Genomic DNA, 7,426 nt, shown 5'->3' with positions numbered 1-7,426 from the left:
ACAGTGGTTTAAATGTTAAATAACACGTTCTGTAAATATTACGGCACACATATTTATGTGTAAATAAGTGTAAACACTGTTCATATAGTATAGTGACAGTAGCGATGTACTGGTACAGACTGTATTTGTGTAAATATTACCGAGATTATCATGACCTACTATCAAACAATCAAGCAGAATACGAGCGGCGTCCGTATTACTGCTGTTTTCATGTTTGAACTGTTACAATCTATTGCATTGCTTCCCAAGTTTAATTCTAGGATTGTGTTTGACCCATTTTCCTATTATTCTCTTCATTGCGGAAGCTGTTATAGTTTTCAACCGCAGTCGATTCACATTGGAAGCCATTTTTGTTTCCGTATATGTCACAACATTTGCATATTCAGCATTTTGCATTGACCGCTACATTGACCAATCACATACTTCATCTTGACCAGAACGCCACCTGTCGCGTCATATCCGGGGCCAAAACCAAATTAGACGGCAATGCCGAAAAAAAACCCACCGGGCTTGGGTTCAGAAGTAAGTGTTATATTCCGAGGGTATCGTGTCATGAGTGCGGGACCTATTATCACAAATGATATAATGATATGGCGCCATCAGTATTTGATAAAATATACCATAGGTGGGTATTTTTATCTGTAGTTAAAAGTAGAGGTGCGCGATAATATCGAAATACCGGTATACCGCGAATTTGGCAGGTCGATACGATATACCGGTACACAAACCCTGGAAACCGGTATATCGCGATGGTTAACAAAAAGGCATATTAATCACTGATTTAACATTATGTGTTGGCACCAATAGCGTAAATTACTTATGTAAACGTGAAAGAAACACACGAGAACGTCATTATGTCGTATTGGTGGGGCGCTTGTTTCGTTGTCTCTAAAGCGCTTGGCCGTATGGGACATCTACGTTAAAATCAAGCACTTTCGAGATTATGATTGTTTACTAGAAACGAAAAATGGCGGACGACGAGCAAGTTAAGCAACTGCTAGTGGCAAACAAACGTGCGAAATCCAAAATATGGACGTTCTTTAAACTAAAAAAAGTGGACGATAAGGTTTCTGAAAACCTCGCCGTATGCATACTATGCAAATCTGATGTGAAATATTCCGGGGGCACGTCGAATCTGATCTTTGTGAGGATTAGTGGTTGGTTATGAACTTATGATTGAAATCTAGTCATTTTACATATGTTATATTTATTTTAAACAAATGAAATCAGGTAGATTTCTTTCTTTTTTATTTGTTAATGACAATTATATTACATTAAATGAACACAAACTCACAATAGTGTACTAGTATTTTATTAGAAAGTCAAATCACACAACATACACTTATACAATAAGCATTTTACATTGATGGTACTAAGATCAATAATATTGCAATACGTATTGCAAGTTTCTGTTGAATATTGCAATATATTGCAATACGGTTTTGGTCCGCAATACCCAGCCCTAGTTAAAAGTCCACTCAATAATAAGGTACAATCAAGTTTACATACAAATGGCCGCGAGTGAATTATTACATTATATTGTAGTATTTTTCTGTATTAGTGTAGTATGTTTCTATTTCCTGTTATACCATCTTTGCTGTAGGAATTTTAATAGCCCGTCAATCTGTTGACCGTTGGTAATTAGATGGGGAGGGACACGTCGGGATGATATCCCGTGAAGTAATCAATTCACCACGCCCGTGGCAGTAATCGTCTGCCCGGCTCCCGTTCATGTTTATTGCCCCTGTCAGAGAGGTATTAATCGCCTCTCATCCCTATTATCCACAAATGGCTGGACCTGTCTGGAAACTCCAGCGATGCCCCATCTATATTACACATGGTCAACATTTACTCGCGGCTAATTGTTTTTCTAAGTGTTATGTACATTGTTATTTACACATTTAGGTTACCGGAGCGGAAGGCTAGGCTCCGGTACAGGTGTGCACCGCTCCGGCACCGCTCCGGCGCTCCGGTAGCGCTCCGTTAGGTTTTGGTATAAAAGGGGTGAAAGCGGGAGTTCGTGGAGTTGAGATCGGGGAGTTCAGTTCAGAGAGGGAGTTCGTGAAGTGGAGTTCGTGAAGTGGAGTTCGTGGAGTTCAGAGAGTTAGTTGAAGTTCGAGGGAGAGTCTGAGTTGGAGTGCCTAGGTGTTACTTTGCTGGATGTTGCTACGTATGCTGATGAAAGCGAGAGCGGTGTTGCCATTTATATATGCTCTGTACACTGCTGATGTTGCTGAATACATAGACTGAAACTTTACGACGGTGTTGAATTGTGTTTCTCGACGACCCACACTATTTAATTCCAAACTCGGGTATTGTGGCGGGTGTCTGACGCTACCTCGAGGACACCTACCGAGGGCTGCGGGACTTTGATTATAGTTCCCCGGCTATTTTCGCTACAATATATATATTTTTTTTTACCAGTGAAATATCGAAAATTATTCGTTCTAAAAAAGTGATATTTATCACTTAACCAATCAGAACACTGCTTACAAACGACTAAGGGGAAAATTGAGATTTGCATAGCTCTCCGTCATGTTATATGACGTCATAATTCAAGATAGAATACATAACGTCACCATATGGAGAAAAAACCACCGACCTACAGCGCCGTGCCAAAAGTATTCGCGATTTTCCAAGATGGCGGCGACGGCATTGTCCACTTCACATGATTAAAGCGGTCTAACTCTTAATGCAATTAGTCTTTTCTAATTAAATTTTGCATATGACGTCGTCTGGAATGTCATGACGTCTGCTGCGATATTCGACGTAAACAACAGCTGTCAAAATGGGACGGAAGTCGGCGGAAAAAGCAGAAGGTATTAAGGAAATCGTTGTAGAACTGAAATCAACCGGACACAAGACATCAGAGTTAGTGAGATTATTGGGAATACCGGAATCTGCAATTCGATCCATCTGGAAAAGGTATTTAGAAAGATCAAACGTGGAAAATAAGCAACGAAGCGGTCGTCCCGGTAAGTTGTCGGGACGGGACCAGACATGGTTACTACGACATACTAAAACTAACAGAGGAAAAGTTTTAAATGACATAACTGATTTAAACCAAAGGTTACATCCAGGCAGACGAGTTAATTCACGAACTGTTCAAAGATTTTTACATAAACATGATATGAACATGTACATTCGGTACCAGACAAGTGCCCCACGTGGGTTACGAACTTCTCAACCCAGAGGTGTACTCCTATAACATAAGCCGCTGGTCGGCTCTTTTTCTATCGGATATGGTTTTTCTGACTGCGCCAAAAAGTCGATGGCCTATAAGTAAAAAGTGTTCTGTCCGACATTTTGTCAATTCATTAGGAGACAGTTTACACATTTTGTAAAAAAAAAATAAGTGAACTGTCATGACACTTTGTCAATTCATGCGGGCAGTTTACATTTTTACTTTCACAAAATAAAAAGGAGGAGAGGAGGTAGTTAAAGTTTAAGGGGTGGGGGGGGGGGGGGGGGGGGGTCTAGGATTATATTACGAGACTCGAGAGCTGAGAACAATGCCTTACGTGCGATAAGTGATAAAGGCAAATTGAGAAGGTTTGGGAAATTCCGTATGAAAGAATTAGTTATTTATAAGACAATGATATGATCATTAAAACATGATTAGATTTTCCCCTGAATCTATTATTGGTATATTATAGGTATTGTATCAGTTATACTCGTATTATAAACTCTAACATTTCTGTATTAGTTTATCTATATTACTCATCACGTAATTGGTCTATTTTCCGGTGAACTCGCTCATGTAATGTTTTTACATATGTCACTAGTGTGATATACATTGAAGCTTTTGATATTGGCTGCGCAAGTCAAAAATCGATTTTTGACGTCATAATATGAACAATGCTGTGACATCATGAATTGACAATCGAAACAAAATAGTGGTCTGTTTGATATTGTCCTCTGCATTTTGACTTTAAAACCCGTCTCTAAGTATTTGCTCCTCAAAGCTCGTAAAACTAATAGAATTAAAAAAAAACTTTCTAAGACCCGTTTCGAGAAGAAAAACTCATTTAAGACCCTATTGCGATTTATATCGATTTTAATGTATTCGAATAAACAGTTTACATGTAATCCTTAGTTATCATAATAACTGTTGAATAGTTTATATATAAAGACTGGTAAATCAGCTGATCTACAGAGTATATGATATGCTAAAACTCCATGCAATTGAGGGAGTATGCCAAACCATATTATTGTCATCCCTAACTCTTGGGTAGCATTTCTGCAAGTTTGGTACATATATTTTAAATTGCCAATTACTGTAGATATCATACCCATTAAACGGTGAGTTCTTCTTATCAACAGTGATATGGGTTTAATATATAGTTATCCACGAGTCTATACCGTAAAATATAAGATACGCAAAGGTTAACGGAGTGCATGGTAACAACATACTTAGCGGTGTATATGTTCGCTTTCATAAGCTGGACTTCTCCTCGGCTCTCGTTATATATTTTTTTACACCCGGGTTGGATTTCATGACGTTTTTGACTTTCGGTATGCTAGTATAGTACATATGTAAATGGCTAGCCGGGTTGGATTTCATGACGTTATTTGTCGTTATTTGTCATTTTGTCATGTTTTGTCACGATTTTGTCATTTTTGTCATGATTTTGTCATGTTTTGTCATGATTTTGTCATTTTGTCATGATTTTGTCATTTTGTCATGATTTTGTAATTTTTGTCATGATTTGTCATTTTTGTCATGATTTTATCATTATTCTTCTGAGAGGCATGAGATTCTTCAATTACAATTGTCTTGGAGGTTCTATGATGTATACCAAAAGGACATGGCAGCCATTACAATAGAATTCTGATTGAATTACAAGAATTCAAATTACCCTGATGTTTTGAAAGGTGAAGTAAAAGTTTTGATCAAATCTATTCTTGGAATAAAGACGGTTAAAATGAATCCACTGTTCTAAGGAAAAAGTTGCCAACAAGTTTATAAAAGGAATCATCTTACGGGAAATATGTATCATTTATGTGATGTTGTCAAATTCAGCATATACCATGTTAAAAATCATTCACTCTCCAATCAAATTTTACCTGAGGTGGAAACTGAGAAAAAGCAAAAGCTGGATAACATTGATAATGTGCATCAAATAAAAAAAAATGATCATTGGGAAGTAATAAATGATGTAGACCCTACATGTTTACGTGGAAAATTAGTTTGTGAAATAGTTACAAACGATTTATGTGAAATGCAAAGAACCGATTCATTTCTTAAACAAGTTGAGCTGTAAGTAGCACATGAAAAGGTATAAAAAGAGTTGCAATGAATATATGAATAAGAAAATTAAGATACTATCAAAAAAGCAGAAAGATTTTCTGAAGAAGATATGTTATGATCCAAAACATGTGTTGGGATTCACTGGCCCCAAAAGGTTGTATGAGGGTATCAAAAAGAAAGGCAAATTGATGATAAGTCTATCACAGGTCATTGCTTGGTTGCAGAATCAAGATCCTTATAGTGTAAGAAGACAAGTTAGACACAAAACGTCAAAACTCCTTTGGTGAGTGTGGATTACATGTGGGGTGCTGATTTAGCAGATGTCTCCAATATCAAAGACAATAATGAAGGCATCACTTTCTTACTAGTTGTTGTGGATCATTTTTCACGTTATGCTTGGGTATTCTCCCTTAAAAACAAGACGGCTACCACAGTGTTGGAGGCTTTCAAAAAGATATTTGCAGAACGTCAGCCCATCATCATCATATCAGATCATGGAAAAGAGTTCTTAAAAGACAATGCATTTCAAAAGCATTGCAAAGCCATTGGGGTCACCAACATTGCAAGTCACAGTGCTTATAAAGCTGCATTTGCTGAATCATTTATAGGGAAGTTGAAAATATTTTGTACAGATACTTGTATTCCAATCAAACGTTTACCTTTATCGATGTGTTACCTGACATCATTAGAAGTTACAACAGTAGAACACACTCTGGTCTGTATGGATTTGCACCCAAGGAAAAAGAAGCCACAGAAATTCAAAAAGGAGATCAAGTGAGGCTGAGTTACAAAGCTGAAAAAAACAAAAAAAGAAAACCATGGCTTACATGGGTCAATTTTGTTTTAAAACGCACACATTGAAAAACTTTCTGGATCAATATATCAGAAGAAAACATTTCAAAGATCTACGTGAAATACCGTGCTCATCATCTGGCAAAATTACCTCTCAGGAGGAATTTGATATAATTAATGTACCGGTAAGCACATTACCTCTAGTACCTTGGGGACATTTCTTGCCCTGGAAACATTCCTTTACCTGTATGATAGCAGGTCCAACGTTTGTGGAGAGGTTTATAGACAACATTCAACAGATGATGACTCCCATACCCGATACAATCCTGTGGTGTTATGGAGAATATCAAACAATCTATGGTTTCATTGACAAAGTAGAGTTTCATGAAGGTTTACCTGATCTAATGGAACTAGACACGTCTGTGAATAATTTGATAGTGATAGATGATTTGATGTCTGAAGTTAACTCTGACGTGACGTCATTATTAACCAAAAATAGTCATCATTGCAACACCAGCGTCATGTATATAGTTCAGAAATATTTTTCAGAGTAATAAACATAGAGACATCAGTTTAAATGCTCATTATATTGTTTTGACGAAAAATCCTAGAGATTCGTCACAGGTCAGGTGTTTGTCTCAGCAGATGTTTCCAAGTAAAACTTTACTGATGGAAGCCTACAAGGATGCTACTCTTCATCCTCATGGATATCTGTTAGTAGATTTGAAACAAAACACTCCTTCAGATCTTAGATTACGTACATGTTTATTTCCCGGAGAGTATCAGTTTGTGTATGTCCCCTAAACATATATATATGCTTCATGGAAGGTAGATGTTGTTTGACGAAGATGTCTTCATATCTGGAGAAACATTACAAAGACTTGGAGTATTTTTGCCAAGCTGAACCTTCTATACGCAAAGCCATCCTAGAGAAAGCCAGTAAAAGTTGTATATACTGTTTATGTGAGTGCATACAAAACATTTGATAGGTATTACTTGAATCAAGCTGGGGGAGGTGGTAGTGGAAATGTCTTCAAAGGAACAAGAATGCAGAGAGGTCATGGTATAGGAGGTCTGTTTAGAGGTTTATTTAAAACTATTAAGCCTTTACTTCATTCTGGAATGAAGAGCATCACTCCAATTGTGAGGAAAGGAGTGAGACTCGTAGGAAAACAAGCAATTGCTTCTGGCATGAAATTGACTAGTGATTTGCCAAAGGGGGAAAATCAAAACTACAGCAAGAAAACGTGCCATTGAAGCTACAGAGATCTAGAGAGCTAGAGATCAGCTTAAGCGTAAAGCTTTGCAAGACCTAAGGCCACATGGAAGGAGAAAAGGGAAAAGAAAAGAATAATTCAATCAGCATAGAGCAAAAGATATTTT

This window comes from Pecten maximus, chromosome 13, assembly GCF_902652985.1.
Source record: "Pecten maximus chromosome 13, xPecMax1.1, whole genome shotgun sequence".
Lineage (NCBI taxonomy): Eukaryota > Metazoa > Mollusca > Bivalvia > Pectinida > Pectinidae > Pecten > Pecten maximus.
This window is presented reverse-complemented; position numbering follows the sequence as displayed.